Source organism: Mirounga angustirostris, unplaced genomic scaffold (assembly GCF_029215605.1).
Source record: "Mirounga angustirostris isolate CCGP_5_RB_7025 unplaced genomic scaffold, mMirAng1.0.hap1 SCAF_5, whole genome shotgun sequence".
Lineage (NCBI taxonomy): Eukaryota > Metazoa > Chordata > Mammalia > Carnivora > Phocidae > Mirounga > Mirounga angustirostris.
The window spans coordinates 122,190,510-122,213,454 of record NW_026991713.1 but is presented as its reverse complement, the minus strand read 5'-3'; positions in this window follow the sequence as shown (position 1 = coordinate 122,213,454).

Genomic DNA, 22,945 nt, shown 5'->3' with positions numbered 1-22,945 from the left:
CCCCAGAAAGATGTGGGGATTTTCCCTCCAAACTTCACCTTCAGAACCAGATGGGACTCTTGGAAGCAAACTCATGAAAATGTTGGGGGGATCTCTGTGAGGCTGGCTTCCCAGGAATTTTTATCCCTCAATCTTGTCTGTGCTCAGTTTGCAGCAATAAACTACCCTTTAAATTTTTCTACCAGCAACTGGCTCGAATGATGGTTTTTGCTCCTGGTATACTGGGATTCTTTGTGTGGGCCTGTCTCTCCAGCTATTGGGATGACCTTCTGTTGTGTGACCTCAATTGAGGCTTTTGAGTATTTATATATAAATAAAGTTAATATTTGGATATTTTAAGAGGCTTTTATAGAAGTGTTCCCAATTTATATAGAATATTGCTTTCTCAATTTTGTCTAGGTGCACCAGCTTGCTGAATACATAATATTAGAGTCTTTGGCAAAAATCACACATATGGTTTATTTATGACATTTACTTCAGCTCTGCATAGGAGAAACTAAGACTTTTGGGGTCCACAGAAGCATATATGGTTTCAATATTTTGAAAAATGATGGGAAGAGATATGTGCATTCACTTATATATTTTTGAATATCTGCCATCCATTCAAGATGCTACATGTATAGCAGTGAACACCACATACATGTTATTGACCTTCTTGGAGTTTACATGGGAATCAGGTCTGGCCTTGACAACCTCCTCTTTATTGTTGTGAAGAGCTCCCTCTAGGAAGGACTGAGTCAAAACTGGAAAGGGGATATTTTCACTAAATTCTTCCAGCCTCCTCTCTTCACCCTTTTCCTCCTTATATAGCATGATATCCATAAAATTAAAAGAAAACAAACAAAGCAATATATAGTATTAAATTAGTAAAAAAAAAAAAAGTGATTAAATTCCCTTTCCCTTCCCATCCTTTGCCACAATTCTGGCAAAAGCCTTAATCCTGAATGAACCTAATTATCACCCTTACCCAGGCTGGCAGTCAAGCTGATGAGTTTGGCTGAATAATATCAAATACATTTAGATCACAAATGACTTCCTCATGGATTAATTTAATTAGCAATTTTCAGTCCTCAACGTTCTTGACGTCTCAGCATACATTTATGTAACTGCCCACCGCAACACGTTCGAAGCCATCTTTTCTTTTCGGTTCTTCTGAAATCCACACATTTCTCTTTTTCCTACTCTTCTAGCTACTACTTCTCAGTTTCCTTTATGGACTCATCCTCTTTCCCCTGACTGTTAAGTAGTACAATTCTTCAGTGCTTTGTTTTAACTTCTCTTCTCTTCCCACCCACTGCTTCACTTCAATTACTACACACCAGTAATTTCCAGCAGCTCCATCTTGGCATATGCCCAGCGGAAATCACCTTTACCTACTCGCCTTTCCCTGCTTCTCATTGTCAGCTTACTCTTCAGTATATAATAGTAGCATCTACAGAGTTGCTTACACCAGAAACCTGGGCATCATTTTGATAATCTTCTTTTTCACCTCTGGTATACAAACATGTCACCAGCCCACAACCCACATGTGTACAGAGGAAGGTACTCAGTGGTCATTTTAGGATTCCACGCAAGAGATCCTAGAAAGAAAAAAGGGACCACATCAGTTATATAGGACCAGTAGAGGGGACCTGTTTGTTTCAAGGGAGCTGCCATTGAAAATCACATGTGCACCCATAGAAAAAAGAGCCACCACAGGATGTTGCCACCCTAGAGGGCCTGTGAGGTTAAATCTAAACACTAGCCCTAAACACTTGCTTTTCACTGAATCTCCTATTTCCTGAATATAATGCTGGAAGGATGAGAAACAGCAACTCAAGCTTGGGGGAGACAAAACAGGAAGGTCCTATTTAGTATCCTCTTACATAATCATATGCCAACACGCTCCAACATCTGGTGATTTCACCTGCTAAATAGTTTAAGATTGTTCACACCTGTACATGCCATTGTTTACATTCTAGTTGAAACCAGAAAGATCTCCATCTTCTGTGATAATTTTTTTTAAATCAGTATTTTCATTTCATATAATTTCTCTATTGAAATACTTCATTTTTTTTTAAGATTTTATTTATTTGAGAGAGAGTGAGAGAGGGAGAGCACATAGAGGGGGAGGGAGAGGGTGAAGCAGACTCCCTGCTGAGCAGAGAGCCCAAGCGGGCCTCCATCCCAGGACCCCGAGATCATTACCTGAGCCGAAGGTAGTTGCTTAACTGACTGAGCCACCCAGGCATCCCAACTCTATTGAAGTATTTTAAAAATTCTGTGCTATAGGTATATCTATATGAGGCTACGAATTACAATTTTTCAAATTAGGAGAAAGAAACTAGATGGGTTCTAAGAATAGAAACATTTTGGGATTTGGTTATAGATCACTTTTTTTGAGTGAACACATCTATTACCTTAGGCTTTCTTATCTCCTGCTCCTGACAATTTTGGAGGGGGAGATTCGAAAACAAAAGGGCTAGTTTTTTTTTTTTTTCATTTTTGTCCAATTATTTTTCAACACATTGTCTGAATGCCATATTTGCAGACATAGGAAGTAAATAGTTTTCATTTTTTCTTTGACTTGGGTAGAATTGATTTCTTATTGCCTTTTCAGTATTCTGTTGTTTCTTTTTTTAAATTTATTATTATGTTATGTTATCACCATACATTACATCATTAGTTTTTGATGTAGTGTTCCATGATTCATTGTTTGCGTATAACACCCAGTGCTCCATGCAGAACGTGCCCTGTTTAATACCCATCACCAGGCTAACCCATCCTCCCACCCCCTCCCCTCTAGAACCCTCAGTTTGTTTTTCAGAGTCCATCGTCTCTCATGGTTCATCTCCCCCTCCGATTTCCCCCTTCATTCTTCGCCTCCTTCTATCTTCTTCTTTTTTTTTTTTTTTAACATATAATGTATTATTTGTTTCAGAGGTACAGATCTGAGATTCAACAGTTTTGCACAATTCACAGTGCTCACCATAGCACATACACTCCCCAATGTCTATCATCCAGCCACCCCATCCTTCCCACCCCCCACCACTCCAGCAACCCTCATTTTGTTTCCTGAGATTAAGAATTCCTCATATCAGTGAGATCATATGATACATGTCTTTCTCTGATTGACTTATTTCGCTCAGCATAACACCCTCCAGTTCCGTCCATGTCATTGCAATTGGCAAGATCTCATTCCTTTTGATGACTGCATAATATTCCATTGTGTATATATACCACCTCTCCTTTATCCGTTCGTCTGTCAGTGGACATCTTGGCTCTTCCCACAGTTTGGCTATTGTGGACGTTGCTGCTATAAACATTGGGGTGCACGTACCCCTTTGGATCCCTACATTTGTATCTTTGGGGTAAATACCCAGTAGTGCAATTGCTGGATCGTATGGTAGCTCTATTTTCAACTTTTTGAGGAACCTCCATACTGTTTTCCAGAGTGGCTGCACCAGCTTGCATTCCCACCAACAGTGTAGGAGGGTTCCCCTTTCTCTGCATCCTCGCCAGTATCTGTTGTTTCCCGACTTGTTAATTTTAACCATTCTGACTGGTGTGAGGTGGTATCTCATTGAGGTTTTGATTTGGATTTCCCTGATGCCGAATGATGTTGAGGACTTTTTCATGTGTCTGTTGGCCATTTGGATGTCTTCTTTGGAAAAATGTCTGTTCATGTCTTCTGCCCATTTCTTGATTGGATCATTTGTTCTTTGGGTGTTGAGTCTGAGAAGTTCTTTTTTTTTTGTTTTTTTGTTTTTTTAATTTTTTTATTCTTATGTTAATCCCCTTACATTACAACATTAGTTTTAGATGAAGTGTTCCATGATTCATTGTTTGTGCACAACACCCAGTGCTCCATGCAGAATGTGCCTTCCTAAATACCCACCACCAGGCTAACCCATCCTCCCACCCCCCTCCCCTCTAGAACCCTGTCTGTTTTTCAGAGTCCATCGTCTCTCATGGTTCGTCTACCCCTCCGATTTCCCCCGCTTCATTCTTCCCCTCCCGCTACCTTCTTCTTCTTCTTCTTTTTTTTTTCTTAACATATATTGCATTATTTGTTTCAGAGGTACAGATCTGAGATTCAACAGTCTTGCACAATTCACAGTGCTTACCAGAGCACATACACTCCCCAGTGTCTATCACCCAGTCCCTCCATCCCTCCCACCCCACCCCCCACTCCAACAACAGTTTGTTTCCTGAGATTAAGAATTCCTCATATCAGTGAGATCATATGATACATGTCTTTCTCTGTTTGACTTATTTCACTCAACATAATACCCTCCAGTTCCATCCACGTCGTTGCAAATGGCAAGATCTCATTCCTTTTGATGGCTGCATAATATTCCATTGTATATATATATACCACATCTTCTTTATCCATTCATCTGTCGATGGACATCTTGGCTCTTTCCACAGTTTGGCTATTGTGGACATTGCTGCTATAAACATCGGGGTGCACGTACCCCTTCGGATCCCTACTTTTGTATCTTTGGGGTAAATACCCAGTAGTGCAATTGCTGGATCATATGGTAGCTCTATTTTCAACTTTTTGAGGAACCTCCATACAGTTTTCCAGAGTGGCTGCACCAGTTTGCATTCCCACCAACAGTGTAGGAGGGTTCCCCTTTCTCCGCATCCCCGCCAACATCTGTCGTTTCCTGACTTGTTAATTTTAGCCATTCTGACTGGTGTGAGGTGATATCTCATTGAGGTTCTGATTTGGATTTCCCTGATGCCGAGCGATATTGAGCACTTTTTCATGTGTCTGTTGGCCATTTGGATGTCTTCTTTGGAAAAATGTCTGTTCATGTCTTCTGCCCATTTCTTAATTGGATTCTTTGTTCTCTGGGTGTTGAGTTTGATGAGTTCTTTATAGATTTTGGATACTAGCCCTTTATCTGATATGTCATTTGCAAATATCTTCTGCCATTCTGTCGGTTGTCTTTTGGTTTTGTTAACTGTTTCCTTTGCTTTGCAAAAGCTTTTTATCTTGATGAAGTCCCAATAGTTCATTTTTGCCCTTGCTTCCCTTGCCTTTGGCGATGTTTCTAGGAAGAAGTTGCTTCGGCTGAGGTCAAAGAGGTTGTTGCCTGTGTTCTCCTTTAGGATTTTGATGGACTCCTGTCTCACATTGAGGTCTTTCAACCATTTGGAGTCTATTTTTGTGTGTGGTGTAAGGAAGTGGTCCAGTTTCATTCTTCTGCATGTGTCTATCCAATTTTCCCAACACCATTTGTTGAAGAGACTGTCTTTTTTCCATTGGACATTCTTTCCTGCTTTGTCGAAGATGAGTTGACCATAGAGTTGAGGGTCCATTTCTGGGCTCTCTATTCTGTTCCATTGATCTATGTGTCTGTTTTTGTGCCAGTACCATGCTGTCTTGATGATGACAGCTTTGTAATAGAGCTTGAAGTCCGGAATTGTGATGCCACCGGCTTTGCTTTTCTTTTTCAATATTCCTCTGGCTATGCGGGGTCTTTTCTGGTTCCATACAAATTTTAGGATGATTTGTTCCATTTCTTTGAAAAAAGTGGATGGTATTTTGAGGGGATTGCATTGAATGTGTAGCTTGCTCTAGGTAGCATTGACATCTTCACAATATTTGTTCTTCCAATCCCTGAGCATGGCACGTTTTTCCATTTCTTTTTCTTCCTCAATTTCTTTCATGAGTATTTTCTAGTTTTCTGAGTACAGATTCTTTGCCTCTTTGGTTAGATTTATTCCTAGGTATCTTATGGTTTTGGGTGCAATTGTAAATGGGATCGACTCCTTAATTTCTCTTTCTTCTGTCTTATTGTTTGTGTATAGAAATGCCACCGATTTCTGTGCATTGATTTTATATCCTGCCACTTTCCTGAATTGCTGTATGAGTTCTAGCAGTTTTGGGGTGGAGTCTTTGGGGTTTTCCACATAAAGTATTATATCATCTGCAAAGAGTGAGAGTTTGACTTCTTTGCCAATTTGGATGCCTTTTATTTCTTTTTGTTGTCTGATTGCTGTGGCTAGGACTTCTAATACTATGTTGAATAGCAGTGGTGATAGTGGACATCCCTGCCGCATTCCTGACCTTAGGGGGAAAGCTCTCAGTTTTTCCCCATTGAGAATGATATTCGCTATGGGTTTTTCATAGATGGCTTTTATGATATTGAGCTATGTACTTTCTATCCCTATACTCTGAGGAGTTTTGATCAAGAAAGGATGCTGTACTTTGTCAAATGCTTTTTCTGCATCTATTGAGAGGATCCTATGGTTCTTGTTCTTTCTTTTATCAATGTATTGTATCACATTGATTGATTTGCAGATGTTGAACCAACCGTGCAGCCCAAGGATAAATCTCACTTGGTCATGGTGAGTAATCCTTTTAATGTACTCTTGGATCCTATTGGCTATCCTATTTTGGTGAGAATTTTTGCATCCATGTTCATCAAGGATATTGGTCTGTAATTATCCTTTTTGATGGGGTCTTTGGTTTTGGGATCAAGGTAATGGTGGCCTCATAAAACGAGTTTGGGAGTTTTCCTTCCATTTCTATTTTTTGGAACAGTTTCAGAAGAATAGGTATTAATTCTTCTTGAAATGTTTGGTAGAATTCCCCTGGGAAGCCATCTGGCCCTGGGCTTTTGTTTTTTGGGAGATTTTTGATGACTGCTTCAATTTCCTTAGTGGTTATAGGTCTGTTCAGGTTTTCTATTTCTGCTTGGTTCAGTTTTGGTAGTTGATACATCTCTAGGAAAGCATCCCTTTCTTCCAGATTATCTAATTTGCTGGCATAGAGTTGCTCATAATATGTTCTTATAATTGTTTGTATTTCTTTGGTGTTGGTTGTGATCTCTCCTCTTTCATTCATGATTTTGTTGATTTGGGTCATTTCTCTTTTCTTTTTGATAAGTCTGGCCAGGGGTTTATCAATCTTGTTAATTCTTTCAAAGAACTGGGTCCAAGTTTCATTGATCTGTTCTACTGTTCTTTTGTTTTCTATTTCATTGATTTCTGCTCTGATCTTTATTATTCCTCGTCTCCTGCTGGGTTTAGGCTTTATTTGCTGTTTTTGTCTCTAGCTCCTTTAGGTGTAGGGTTAGGTTGTGTATTTGAGACCTTTCTTGTTTCTTGAGAAAGGCTTGTATTGCTATATACTTTCCTCTTAGGACTGCCTTTGCTGCATCCGAAAGATTTTGAACAGTTGTGTTTTCATTTTCATTGGTTTCCATGAATTTTTTAAATTCTTCTTTAATTCCCTGGTTGACCCATTCTTTCTTTAGTAGGATGTTCTTTAGCCTCCATGGACTTGAGTTCTTTCTGACTTTCCTCCTGTGATTGAGTTCTAGTTTCAAAGCATTGTGGTCTGAAAATAGGCAGGGTATGATCCCAATCTTTTGGTACTGGTTGAGACCTGATTTGTGACCTACGATGTGATGTATTCTGGAGAATGTTCCATGGGCACTAGAGAATAATGTGTATTCTGTTGTTTTGGGATGGAATGTTCTGAATAGATCTGTGAAGTCCATTTGGTCCAGTGTGTCATTGAAAGTCTTTACTTCCTTGTTGATCTTTTGCTTAGATGATCTGTCCATTTCAGTGAGGGGGGTGTTAAAGTCCCCCTCTATTATTGTATTATTGACGAAGTGTTTCTTTGCTTTTGTTATTAATTGGCTTATATAGTTGGCTGCTCCCATGTTAGGGGCATAGATATTTACAATTGTTAGACCTTCTTGTTGGATAGACCCTTTAAGTAGGGTATAGTGTCCTTCCTCATCTCTTATTACAGTCTTTGGTTTAAAATCTAATTTGTCTGATCTAAGGATTGCCACCCCAGCTTTCTTTTGGTGTCCGTTAGCATGGTAAATGGTTTTCCACCCCCTTACTTTCAATCTGGGGGTGTCTTTGGGTCTAAAATGAGTCTCTTGCAGACAGCATATTGATGGGTCTTGTTTTTTTTATCCAATCTGATAGTATTCTGTTGTTTCTTAAGAGAATAGATTTCCATTTCTGAAAGTGTCTGACAAGGTGTTTTTGAAGAAATTTTCTTTGAGAACTATAATATTGAGGTGGTATAACAATCGCATTTGTGTTCTAGCTAAACAGCATCTGTAAAATAATAAGAACAGCTTTAAGAATCTTTAAGTTCATATTCAACTAGGACCAAATATTCAGTTGTATTACTTTGTCCAGAGACTTTCATATTCACAGGAGATTGCTATATAGTCACAGCAGCTGCATCATTATTTGAATCATTCCTTTTTCTGTTTAATTTTTCCTCCTGAACAAATGATTGCCATTTTATAGGCAACTGTAAATTTGTAGCAGATGATTATATTGTTTGTGAATTTTTCATGTTCTTCCCATTTCACTGTTTTTCTCTTGCATGATTCTTGGTCCCTTTAGTAAAGTTTGATTATCAAAAATAAAAAAAATAAAATTTATTACTATCTTTTTTTTTAACTCTTGGAAGAAGAGAAGATTGCAGTAGATTATTGTGATTGTCTATGCTACTGCAAATATGAAGGTCATCAAGTGTTGTCAATAAGTTATTTATGGGGACCTAAAGAGCTAGTGTGTTATGATAAGGATGATTTGGCATATATATATATATGCCATATATATGCATATATATATATATATAATTTCTATTTTCCCTTACAATGGATTAAAAATTACATTTGCTACTTTTATGAAATGTATAGGGTGTTCTGGCAAATTCTAAACTTGAAAAGTAAAATGATACTGACATTAGGTTTTGAAATGAATCTCTTTTAAGTATCCCTTAGGTCGGTATGGGTTTAGAAATGATATTGCTATCCCAGGCAATTACATTTCCTTGGGTCCAGTTGATTTCCAGTGGCTGCCTGGTCTTCTTCATCCTGCAGTCTGACTTGAGTCACTTCCTTCTACTTATCTAGGGTTTGTTTTTCTTTTATAAGCTGTCTCTAACTTCTGTAATCATTCTGGATTGCCTAACCAATGCCATACTCCATTCATGGTGGGGATGTAAGATTTTCTTATTAATTTCTGTGTTTCTTCTTGGTAAGTGATGAGTTTATTATCACCAGTATTAGAATTGATAGAAATATCTGCTTCCAAGTGTTGATTCAAATAAACCTGTTTCAGTTGCAAGCAACAGAAACCAACTTGACAAGCCTAAAAAAAAAAAAAAAAGGAATTTATGAGAAGGGTAAAGGAAATCAAGGAGCTCCCAGATAGATAGAAAGTTTGGAGACTCAGACTTGGTAATGGATGGAAACTAGGACAACTGTTGAGATCTGGTAGCAACTATTTATTAGACAAGGTTCTGGTCATTATAGCTGGAACAAATAAGCATTACCCAGTTCTACCTTGATTAAAAGTCCTTCCTGACTATATCAAAATAGGGAAGAAGAAGTGATTTTGCATGAGGAAATTAGGTTGTCATAATCAGAAAAGGTGGAATAACTGTAAATAGTCCAAACTCAACAAATACCCAGAACAAAGATCTGTGTTTGGAAAATCATAATAATTTTATGGTTTTTAAATTTCCTTCTGAACTGGGATTTTGGTACTCTAGACAGTGTCAGAATTTACCTAATATTATTGATTTTAAGATTACATGATTTTGTACTTTTTAAAAAAAACCTTTATGCATTTGAAAGTATTCACAAGAATTGAATTAGGTGGGTGTAGTTGGTTTAAGAATAATTTTAAATAGTTATATTGTCTTTAATTACTTAATGCCTTGAATCAAATACTCCTAGGAATATTTTAATACAAAATGATAAATTATTTTAAGAGAAATTTTTAGAGTTTTATACCCTTCTCAGAAATAATGCAGTTCTATCTATCTTATACTACTAATTCAGAAGGTCTGCCTTTTCGTGCAATAAGAAAATGTGATCAGTAAAATTATTATAAATTAATAAATTCATTAGAGTTTCCTAGGAGAAATGTAGAATGTATATCTATTGACAGTCACTTATCCAGAGAATAAAAATAAAAATAGGGTCATGTCCTATACTAAAAAAGGAATTAAAAAAATTAGAGTAATATATGCAACATTCAAACTATTTTTATTATTCAAAAGTTAATAACATGTTGTTTAATCAAAAAGTATAAGAATAATAACTCGATGTGAACTAGTTTCAAAGTTGTAAGGGAAAGACAGAAAAACAAAACAAAGCACAGGAATAGAAACAAAGCAGAAATAGCAAAGTGAAGGAAGGGCAAATGGCCACTTCCCATAATGCCATTAACAGACCACAATGGCTTCAACTTACTCCTCTGTTCCTAAATCTGTAGGACATGCTTTCACCCTCTTCTTGCCCCTGCATTCTGAATAAGACATTTCTGTCTTGGAAGTTGCCTCTTGCTTCACCAGTTCCCTTAAATTCACAGCCATGAATTATCTCCACTTTCTCTATGTGAATCGTTTATGTCTCAGCTTTCCATATTTCTTAACACTCCCCTGAATATAGTCCAAAATCGCCTTTTTCTCTGGCCTGGCCTACTGCCAGTATTATAAGTCTCTCACTCCTACCTTCATTCCATCAACAAAACTACTCTTGGGAAATTCACTTATTAATTATCTTCCACCTGTCTTCTAAGGTTGTCATCATCAATCAATTTGTTGAATATTTATTATGTTCAGAATGAAGCTTCAAGGTCTAGCCCCACCACCCCACTCCACAATTTCCCAATATTTGCTGACATCCAGATTTCTTATGAGAGCTGTCAACGAGTTAAGTTTATTTAACTTCTTATTACATTCCTAAATTAAACCAAGGTTCTGATCTGGTCACCCTTGAGCATGGACTCATGTTTCTCTCAGAAATGCATCAACTCTTTGAGGATCCCTGGGTACATGAGTTTATGGACTTTTATTTTTTTTTTAAACCATTGAGCCAGATATCCTTTGGGGTAGGGATGGAGGCAAGGATTAAGAGATAATATCTAATACTGAAAAGGAAGAAGAAGCAATCCACTCTGAGCTGCTCATGGCTCTACCGAAATGAAAAAATGATACAAACCTTCAGAATGAATCCTTCCTTAAGGTACCCCAAGAATATCACAAATGTTGTAGGATGGACACTATTTGGTATACATTTAGACAAATTCCTCTGAGAAGTCCATTTTATTTTATTTTACAGATTTATTTATTTTAGAGAGAGAAAGAGTGCGGGGGTGGGGGAGGAAAGGGCGGAGGGAATGGGAGAGAGAATCTGGAGCAGACTCCCCTCTGAGCATGGAGCCTTATGTGGGGCTTGATGCCATGACCCTGAGATCATGATCTGAGCCGAAATCAAGAGTCGGATGCTCAACTGGCTGAGCCACCCAGGCACCCCGAGAAGTCTATTTTTATATAAAAAAACCTAAAACCAAATGTGATATTTGGATAAGGAAGGACTAATTGAATGAGGATTAAAGTATAATTAGGGCCAGAAACTTGGGAGAACCCCCTCAGTTCTGGTGGTGTGATCATAGATCGGCCACAAATATCTTCTGGCTAGGGAACTTTGCTACACCACTTTCCACTAACTCTCTTCATAGTAATTTACTGTATTTCTAATTTACCTTAAGAGCTCTATGCTCAAGCTGTGAAGCCCACTTCTTAGGACTTGACTCACTATTTATCTTACTGGTTGGATATTTTCCCTTTTGAGATGCTCACTTCTTAAAGTCTAAAAAAATAAAATTGGTGACATTTGGTTTTATTTTCTAATTTTATTTCTGGTCCATTTCTGCCATAGGAATCAAGATTTCATTTTTATAATTTAAGCTTGACAAGGAACACTGGATCTTATTGGGAGTGTATGCTCTTCTTTAGATCCTTCATTTTTGAGGCAAAGATGCTGCATCAGTTTCTGTATCGGGTCTGGTTAAGTTTGCAAAATTTCCCACTTTGTGGTTTTATCTGATTCTGTATTATTGATCGATTGATTGCCACTATGTGCAGTGGCTATGGTGTTGGAATTTGTGTGTTAAATGCCCAAACCTCAGATCCCAGTGCTCTTGATCTATTCCCCTCCCTCCCTTCTTCCCTTTTTTTCTCTCCCTCCTTCCACAGATATTTGTGGAACACTTCATTTGTGTCAGGCTACACACTACTATAAGATGGTGAGCAATATAGAAAACCCCTCCTTGAAGAACTCACTGTCTAATGAGAAAGATACACATTAAGTAAAATCATGCAAATAAATGAACAGTAAGAGACTATAATTAAAGCAAAACTGTTAAGGGCTTAGAAGGCAAATTATAGGCCGACATTCCCTCACCATCTACAAGGTACTGAAATAGCCCAGCTCCTTTCATTCTCTGTCTTCACACAGGCTCCTTGATCTATGACCCTACAGAACTCAGCTTAAAATCATTGTCATTCGGATCATGAAGACATCCAGAACAGATAAGTCACCTCATGTCTAAGTTTTCACACTGTCCTGATTCTCCCCTTTAGCATTTACTTAAATGGAATTAATCATTCACTGGCATAATTAAGTTTAATCTCCTTCTCCCATTGGCCCGCACCCTGTCCATCTCATTCATATGTATCCCAGCTGCCTGGAAAGAAAACATGATAGTTATTTGAGAAATGTTTTTGTTCAAGCAGAGTTAATAGAGTATGGTGACTGTGTTCTTTCTCTAAGATAGGAAATGAAAAGAATTTTATGTATCATTGTGGTTGTTTCTCAGCATCCATTCTATCCTTTTCTTTTTATTTTTTTTAAAAAGATTTTATTTATTTATTTGAGAGAGAGAGAGAGATCATGAGCAGGGGGGAAAGATAGAAGGAGAAGCAGACTCCCCATTGAGCAGGGAGCCCAACGCGGGACTTGATACCAGGACTCTGGGATCATGAACTGAGCTGAAGGCAGACATTTAACCGTCTGAGCCACCCAGGCGCCCTATCCTTTTCTTTTATATAATAGGTGGTGTGAGGGTGACTCCAACTTCAAGGAAGGGGATACTTATTAATCTATGCCACTGGGTAATTTGATCACTCTTGCTGTAGTGATAGGTTCAGGATTCAGAAGGTCAGCTGGTTACTTCATGACACTCTCCTGGTCAGGGGTTGGAATGGGTTTGTGACTGAATCCAAAACAGTAAGCTTCAAGGACAGATTTGCTAGAGGCTTCAAGGACAGCTTTCTTTTTCACTGTCTGTTCTAGAATACAAGTGTGAGGCCAAGGCTGAGACGCACTGAGGGGGAGGTTGAGGAAATCCCACAGGCAGAACCAGGCTGAATTGATTCTGCTGAGCCTGACCCTGACTTCTACCCATCTCTGCTTTTTCCAGTTACCTGGGAAATAAATGGCTTTTACTGCATATGCCAGATGGAGCTGTTTTTACTCTCTATCTAAGAATCTAAGCTCTTATCTCCCATTTATACTGGTGAGATCTCTCTCTCTCTCTCTCTGTCTCCATCTCTTTCTCTGCCCCTCCTGGCAAAGCTCCACTATCAAACAGGCAAAGAAGTGTTATTATACATTGGAAAAAAAAAGACCTATAATTAAGAAATATCTATCTTCATTTAAACAGCACATATTTTAGAATACTCTCTTTTTTAATCTAGTATATTGATCAAATTGAGTTAACTATGTCACCAAGCACAAAGAATTAAGTTTGTTAATTTTTTCAGGGCCCATATGATTTTTTTTTACTTATTTTTGAGATTTTATTCATTGTTGTAAAATACACATACAATTTACCATTTTAACCATTTTAAGTGTACAATTCAGTGGCATTCAGTGTATTCATAGTCTTGTGCAACATCGCCACTATCCATTCCCAGAAATTTTTTTATCATTCCAAATAGAAACTCTGTACTTTTAAAATAATAACTCCTTATTCCCTTTTCCCCTCAACTTCTAGTCTACTTTCTGTCTCTATGAATTTGCCTGTTCTAGGTACCTCATACAAGTAGGGTCATACAGTGTTTGTTCTTTTGTGTCTGACTTATTTCATTTAGCATAGTACCTTCAAGGTTCATCCATGTTGTAGCATTTATCATAATTTAATTACTTTTAAGGCTAAGTAATATATAATTATATATATATATATATATATATATATATATATATATATATATGCCACATATTGTGTACCCATTCATCCATCAATGGGCATTTGGGTTATTTCTACCTTTTGGCTTATGAATTATACTACTATGAAAAGTGGTGTATAAATATCTATTTGAATACTTGCTTTCAGTTCTTTTGAGTATATACCCAGAAGTGGAATTTCTGGATCATAAGGTAATTCTATGTGTAACTTTTTGAGGAACTGCCAAATTGTTTCCCACAGTGGCTGCATCATTTTCTATTCCCACCAGCAAGGCACAAAGGGCTCCAGTTTCTCCACATTCCTCACCAACACACCCACACTTGTTATTTTCTCTCTTTTTTTAGGCTACTATGCATCCTAATGAATGTGAATTGGTATCTTATTGCTCATTGTGGTGATTTTATTTTATGAATAGATTTACCAGTTGGCTATAAAGAAGGATATTTTGTAGCATTTCAGTGTGGTCTTTTGAGCCAAAATGCCAGGGTTCAAATTCCAACTCTGGCAGCCACTAGACCTATTAGGGTAATCTTGGGATATTTATTCAACTTTTCTGTGCCTTAGTTTATTCCTATAAAAATGGGGTTAATAATAGTAGCTGATCCCGTAAGATGGTACAGATTGAATGAAAAAATTTGTTACAGTCTTGGGAGTTTCCTTTCAATATTCTGAGCTTGAGTAACATTGTTTTAAGTTAGTCCTTTAAAAAAATCCTTTTAATTTATCCAGCATTTCTTGTTGCTTTTGTAGGAAGAGGAATTCAAGTCATCTCAGTCTTTATTGTTACTGATGCCCCTTGATATATTTCCTCAATTGAAGAGCTTTCTTCACCATGCTGTGAGTCATTACCCAAGCACCAGCACTGTTAACATTTTGTATCTGTCCCTGCCAATATATATATTTTTAAATACAGTTTTTATCTCCTTGGTACTTACCCAAAGAAGTTGAAAACTTATGTCCATACAAAAACCTGCACACTAATGTTTATAGCAGTTTTATTCATAATTGCCAAAATTGGAAGCGACTAAGATGCCCTTCAGTACTTGTATGGATAAACAAACTGTAGTACATCCATACAATGGAATATTATTCAACAATAAAAGAAATGAGCGATCAAGCCACAAAAAAACATGGAGGAAACTAGAATGCATATTGCTAAGTGTAGGAAGCCAATCTGAAAAGACTGCCGTAATGTATGATTCCAACTATATAACATCCTTGAAAAGGTAAAACTATAGAGATGAAAAAGATATGTGGTTGCCAGGGGTTGGCTGGGGCCATGAATAGGTGAACCCCAGAGAATTTTTTAGGACAGTAAAAATACTCTGTATGACATTATTAAGATGGATACATGTCATAATACATTTGTCCAAATCCACAGAATGTACCACACCAAGAGTGAGCCATAATGTAAGCTATGGACTCTGTGTGATAATGAAGTGTCAATATAGGCTCATCAGTTGTAATAAATGTAGCACTCTGGTGGGGGATGCTGATGATGGGGAGGTTATACAACGGGGATAGGGGTATTGGGAAATCCCTGTACCTTCCCTTCGATTTTGCTGTGAGCTTAAAACTACTTTAAAAGCTTAAAGTCTTAAGAAAAGAAAGAAAGAAAACAAAAACACCCTGTAGTTTTTATAATATAACTGCTACCATACTGTATAGAAAAATGATGTTTCCCAACAACATGATTTCATAAGGCTTTTTACATGTTATCATGTGATCACTGTAAATATCTTTTTGTTTTTATTTTTTGTAAATATCTTTTTAAATTAATGCTAATATCCCATTTGATATATGATTTAAAATATCTAACCCTTTTATAGCACCTACTGTGTTTTAGATGCTTTTCTAGACACTTTATATTTACTATTTTGATTATATTTGATTAAAAAGTATGTAGTAAAAGTGACTTTTTTGGTATATGGTTCTATGAATTTTGACACATGTATAGATTTGTGTTAACTACCACCACAATCAGGATATAGAACAGTTCCATTATCCCCCCAAAACCGTCCCTTGTGCTATGCCTTTTCAGTCAAACTTCCTATTACACTCCCCACCACCCCCCAACCCGGTAACCACTGATCTACTCTCTATCGTTGCAGTTTTGTCTTTTTAAGAACATCATATATTTGGAATTATACAGTACATACTCTTCTGGGAGTGGTTTCTTTCAGTCACCATAATGCCTTATTTTAATAGCAATGCACTTTGTTGCATATATTATTGGTTTGCTCCCTTTGAATATTGGCTAGTATTCCATTGTATGGCTATACCACAATTTTTTTTTAAGGATTTATTTTTTTATTTTAGAGAGAGAGAGAGAGTGCCAGTGGGGGAGAGGCGGAGAAATAGGGAGAGAATGAATCTTAAGCAGGCTCCATGCTCAGCGGGGAGCCTGATGTGGGGCTCAATCCCACCACCCTGAGATCATGACCTGAGCTGAAATCAAGAGTCAGGCGCTTAACTGACTGAGCCACCCAGGCACGCCTGCACCAGTTTTTTTCAATCCATTCACCAGTGGAAGGACATCTGCTTATTTTCATTTTGGAAAAGGATTTCGAATAAGTTTCCATAAATATTCACATAGTTTTTTGCAACATAAATTGCCATTACTCCAGGAGTGGATTGCTAGGTCATATGATAATTGAATGTTTATATTGTAAGAAATTACCAAACTTTCCCAGAGTAGCTGTACCATTTTACATTCCCATCAGCAAAGCGTCAGAGTTCCAATTGCTCTACATACTTGCCAGTATTTAGTATTAAACATAATTTTATTTATCCTAATAGGGATGGAGTTATAGCTCAACATCATTTTAATCTGCATTTACTTAATGACAAGGGAGGTTAAACATCATTTTGTGTGCTTCTCTGCCATCTTTATGGCCTCTTTGCATTTTGCATTTATTAGCTCATGGAATTCTCACAACGATCCTATGAGGCTATAAAGTAGGTAATATTATTATCCCCAATTTACAGATAAGGAAACTGAGACACTGCAGAAGTTAAGTAATTTGCTTACAGTTTACACTTATATAGCTAGAAAGTGGCAGAACCAAGATTCATACCCAAGTTCCTATAAATGGACATTTAAGCTGTTTGTAATTATTTTTCTAATTATTATTTCTAAGAAGAATGTTATGGTCATGAAGATTTTCACATATCAGATTATTAGGATTTATCCTAGAGGTCAATTTAGTGGGTCAAAGGTTAAGAAAAATTTTCATACATGTCTGTTGATAGTTAGTGTCAAATTGTTTTTCAAAAAGGTTATACAAATTTATGCCACTTAGTATTCTGTACAGTTACTTGTTCCATTTTTCTTGGGTGTCCAGTGGCCCCTAGGCCTGCTTGAAGTCCCCTTAGTCTAGGTAACTTCTTATTCTGCCTTCTTAATCTGCCTGTAAGTACAAAAACTATGAAACTGGGTGAACCAGCTTCAATTTTTCTTTCATGCTATTTTGTTTAGAATTGTTCATGAGATACTAAATAGACTCTAAATAAAAGTAAACTTTTTTTTTTTACACAAAATTAGGTGGGCCATGCAATAATCTCTAAGTCATAGTCAGAAAAGTTCTAGAGGTCCTGTTTACCCATCAAAAAATATTTTTCCTACTGACCTGTCCAAGTACTGCCTTCTTCCCTGTCTGATCTGTAATTCCAATTGGAAGAGTTGAAATAGCAGAGGCAGGAGACATTACTAAAATTCTGTTAAATTAGTTTGTCTTGTTGGCTAATTCTACTTGAAATGGAGAACAAGAGAAAAGAGAGAACTTACCCTGAAGGGATGAGTTTTGATTGTATTTGAATGCAGATTTTCAGCCACTAATTTTGAAACTCTGAGTCAACCAAAGAGGCAGAGCCCCCAGAGTGCAGGTAAAGGATGACTATGTGGAGGGCCAGGAACTGGGTCAGAGGACAACCACCTGTTGAACAATGTGTCCCAGACCCAGACAACACTGTATTATCTTATAAAAAAGCATTATAAGCATTCAATCTGTAGATTTTCAAACTACATTATATTTTCCTCATTTTACATTACATTACTTTATATTCTTTACATTACTCTATATTCTTTCTCCTGCTAGTGCAAAATATTTATTTTCATCCAATGGGTTCAATTTGGAGGCTTTCTAAGATCCTTATGGTCCTACTACCCTCTTTCAACGGTTAGCTCTCTTGATAACTATCCCTGTAGATTCTTAACTATTGTCGTGGTTCTTCCTTGAGTATTTCCAGTTTTGTGTTTTACATTTATTGTGTGCATACTGTGTACATAGCGGTTTCAGACTCTGGTGCTGGTTTAGAAAATGTATCCCATTCCAGAAATGTATCCAACGGACATAATTTGAAATAAAATAAAATCTATTTGCATAGAGTGTTTGGTTGCTAAATTATTTGTAACATAAAACCTTTGAAAAGACTAAATTAGAGACAAAGGGAAATGGATATATAAGTAGTTAAGTCAACTTGATGGAATATTTGAAAGCATTATAGAAACCTGGCAACATAAAATTATATGTAAGGTGTCACTGATAACTATAAAACTGTGTGAATATAGATGAGAATATCCAAAGGAAGACAGAAAAAAAAAATGTGCACAATGTTAGGTTGGTTGTACTAGGGGTCATCACCATGTATTCTTAATTGCTATAATGTTGAAATGTTATACAGTTTAAAAAAATGAAAGGTATGATCTGTTGAGATGTGGACTGAATCTGCAAGGAGCTTGGTTTGTAGTTTAACTGCAGGAAGATAATACACTTGTACATGGAAAGATAATTGATGCTCTGAAGCTTCATATGGTTAAGATAAATGAATACCATGAACAATAAGAATTTTAGTTATAGCATTTTTCTTCGATGTTGGCATTTCCATCTCATGAGATATTGGAGAGGTGGTCAATTCAGATTCCATCAGATACAGGAAACATATTACATAAAGAATAGCATCCCTAGTGCATTACTCCTTCATTTCTAGCTCATTTAGTTTCCATCTACAAATCCATTTGGTGCTTCTGTTACACAGTGAATGATTTTCCAATTTAAACCATATTCATTGATATTTTTACTTAGTTTTGTTTTATCATAAAAAGGAATACTCTTTAGGATAAGGCTTAATGTTCATTGCTAATTAATTTTTTAAAAATTCCACTTTTAATACTTGTTAAGTTTACATTTGCATAGGGAACTGGGGACGTTGTAATTCAGTTCATCCTACTTCTGAATTATTGTGAGTAAAATATTCTTGAGAAAGTATGATTGTAATCACTTTAGAGAGGGATAATTTTAAAGTCTGCCCTTGCAACAAAGGTTGGTATCTTATGATTGTATACGGTTAAACCAGAAGGCTAATGGATCAAGATCATAGCCTGTTTCCATGTGGCCAAGTTAGGTCTGGAAATATGCTTGTAGCTTGCACCCTGCCCATGTTTTGAGGGCCTTACCAATGTTATAGATTGAACTGTGTTACCCACATTTCGTATGTTGAAGCCCTTAACCGCCAATGTGAGGTATTTGCAGATAAGAACTTCGGGAGATAATTAGGTTTAGATGAGGTCATGAGGGTGGGGCCCTCATGATCAGATTCGTGCCCTTCTAAGAAGATCTACCAAGAACTTGAGCTCCTACCCCACCCCGTCTTCTTGCTGAAAGTGGCCATTTACAAGTCAGAAAGAGAGTTTTCATCAGAAACTGACTATGCTGGCATCTTGATCTTGGACTTCTAGCTTCCAGAACTGTGAGAAAATAAATTTCTATTGTTTAAGCCACCCAGTCATGGTACCTCATTATGGCAACCTGAGCTGATTAAGGCCCCACTTCATTGTTTGAAGTCTAGGTGTCCATTGTCATTACTATAACTTGTCTGAGGGCTTTCTCTGAAGCATCAAAAGGCAGCTCAGTCTGCGGTCTGGAAAATGCCAAGAAATTAACCAGTGCTGTCCCCAACCTCAGCAGCTCTCAACCACTGGCTGATGGTGTCTGACTCCTGGCCTCTGGAGGGTAACTCTGCAGCTGTGTTCTCAATCATTTCTTAGCCACATCAGTAGCTGACTTAGTGACACGGCCTTTTCTGGCTGCTTCCCTTTGCTGTCACATCCTTACTCCCTGACAATAATTTCCTGTGCCTGTCAAAATACTGGGCACTTGAATCCTGGCTCAGAGTCTGCTTCCATTGGAACATAAGACATGTCGAACCCTTCTTTTGGCCACGCTGTGAAGGGATACAGCTGATTGCTATGGGGAAAATTGCAGGCATTTGGAAACAGGCACTTGGCCCTCATCAGTATTGGAAAAAGGTTTAAGTACATGCTCTAATACTGGTGGGTTAGTAGTATCTTTTTTTTTTTTTTCTTCCAGAACACTCAGGCAACATGTGCATATTTATACTGAGTGTTTATATGTTTATCGTGAATATTTTATTGTTTTCCTGATTGGTCATATAATGGGCTCTCACATAATTCATCCAAGCCGGGGGGCAGGCCTTGTTCACAACTCATTATCATACTGGAAGGGGTGTTGCTTTTCCGGTTTGTCCAGTCTGTGTGGTGCCATGATCCTAACTGCACTCGTTCACTGGGGATGCATATAGGGTACATATTGACCCAGTCATGCTAGTTGTTGAAATATTCAAATACTTCTCAACTGGTTGTGAGAATGCTGCTTCCCTGATTCTTCTAAGTATCTTTCTTCCCCTATCTTTTCCCTCCAAGCTCTCTAGATCCTTCTGGCTGTTCTCATCATCCTGATCTGACAACTGAAAGAAACCCCATTTGTAATTTCAGCACTGCATATAGAATATGGTTGAGGAAAAAAAAATATGTGTTCTTTAAGAATTTTAAAGACATCTTTATAATTAATTTGAATGGCTGAGTACACTTGAAATAAGCTGTTTATTTTTACTTATCAAGTAGCTTATTTATTTACCAAGTAGTTAAAACATGAATATATATGAATGTGTCCATGTATGTAAGCATTATGTACATGCATATTTATACACATAAACATTTACATATAATCATATATATAACAAATATCTTTTTTCTCTAACTTTATTGAGATATAATTGACATATGACTGTGAAAGTTTAATTTGTACCTGTTGATTTGATACATTTATATACTGCAACATGATTACCACCATAGTGTTAGCTAATAGCTCCACCATGTCACATGATTACCATTTCTTTTTCTGTGGTACGAACATTTAAGATCTACTATCTTAGCAACTTTCAAGTTTATAATATAGTATTGCTAACTATAATCACAGTGCTGTGCATTAGGTCCATAGAATGTGTTCATCTTCTAACTGGACGTTTGTACTCTTTGACCAACATCTCCCTATTTCCCCTACCTCCAGCCCCTGCTAACCACACCATTCTATTCTCTGTTTCTATGAGTTTGGCTCTTTTAGCTTCCACATATAAGTGATATCATAGAGCATAGGTCTTTCTCTGACTTATTTCACTTAGCAGAATGCCCTCAAGGTCTAGCCATATTGTTGAAAGTGGCAGCATTTCCTTCTTTCTCATGGCCAGGTAATATTCCTGTGTGTGTGTGTGTGTGTGTGTGTATTACATCTTTATCCATTCATCCATTGACAGACACTTAGGTTATTTCCATATCTTGATTATTGTGAATAATGCTGCAGTAATGATGGGAATATAGCTATTTCTTCAATATAATCCATTTCCTTTGGATATGTACATAGAAGTGGGATTGTTGGGTCAATAGCAGTTCTATTTTGAGTTTTTTGAGGAACCTCCATTACTGATTTCCATAGTAGTTCTATTAATTTGCATTTCTACCAAAAGTGTGCAAGGATTTCCCTTTTCTCCACATCCTCTTATCTTCGTTGAGGACAGCCTTTTTAACCATGAGAGGTGATTTCTCTTTGTGGTTTTGATTTGCATTTTTCTGATGATTAGTGATGTCAGACATCTTTTCATGTACCTGTTGGCCATTTGTAGGTATGTTTTTTTTTAAATGTCTATTTAATTCCTCTGTCCATTTTTTTAAAATTTTTTATTTATTTATTTGACAGAGAGAGACATAGCGAGAGAGGGAACACAAGCAGGGGGAGTAGGAGAGGGAGAAGCAGGCTTCCCCGCGGTGCAGGGAGCCCAGTGTGGGGCTCGATCCCAGGACCCTGGGATCACGACCTGAGCCGAAGGCAGATGCTTAATGACTGAGCTACCCAGGCGCCCTCCTCTGTCCATTTTTAAATTGGATTTTAAATTGGATTGTTAGGGAGTTATATGAGTTTTTAAAATATATTTTGGATATTAACTCCTTTATTTGATATATGTTTGCAAATATTTTCTCCCATTCCATAGGTTGAAATTTCATTTTGTTAATTATTTATTTTGCTGTCATATAAAATATATTTTGGATATTAACTCCTTTTTTTGATATATGGTTTGCAAATATTTTCTCCCATTCCATAGGTTGAAATTTCATTTTGTTAATTATTTATTTTGCTGTGCAGAAGCTTTTTAGTTTAAAGTAGTCCTACTTATTAATTTTTACCTTTGTTGTATATGGTTTTGGTATCATATCTAAAAAATTATTGCCAAGACCAATGTCAAAGAGTTTTTTCCTTATGTGTTCTTTTAGAAGCTTACAGTTTCAGGTCTTATGTTTAAGTCTTGAATCTATTTCAAGTATTTTTGTTGTTGTTTTGCTTGCTTTATATAATATATGATTTATATAATATTATTAGAAATCAAAAAGTATGGATGCCTCCAACTTTGTTTTTCTTTCTCAGGATTGCTTTTTTGTTCTTTTACATGTGGAAATCCTTTTCAAGCACTGTTTACTGAAGAGATTGTCTTTTCCATATTAAGTATGCTTGGCTCTCTTGTCAAATACTCGTTGACCATAGATATGGGTTTATTTCTGGGCTCAAGATTCTGTTTT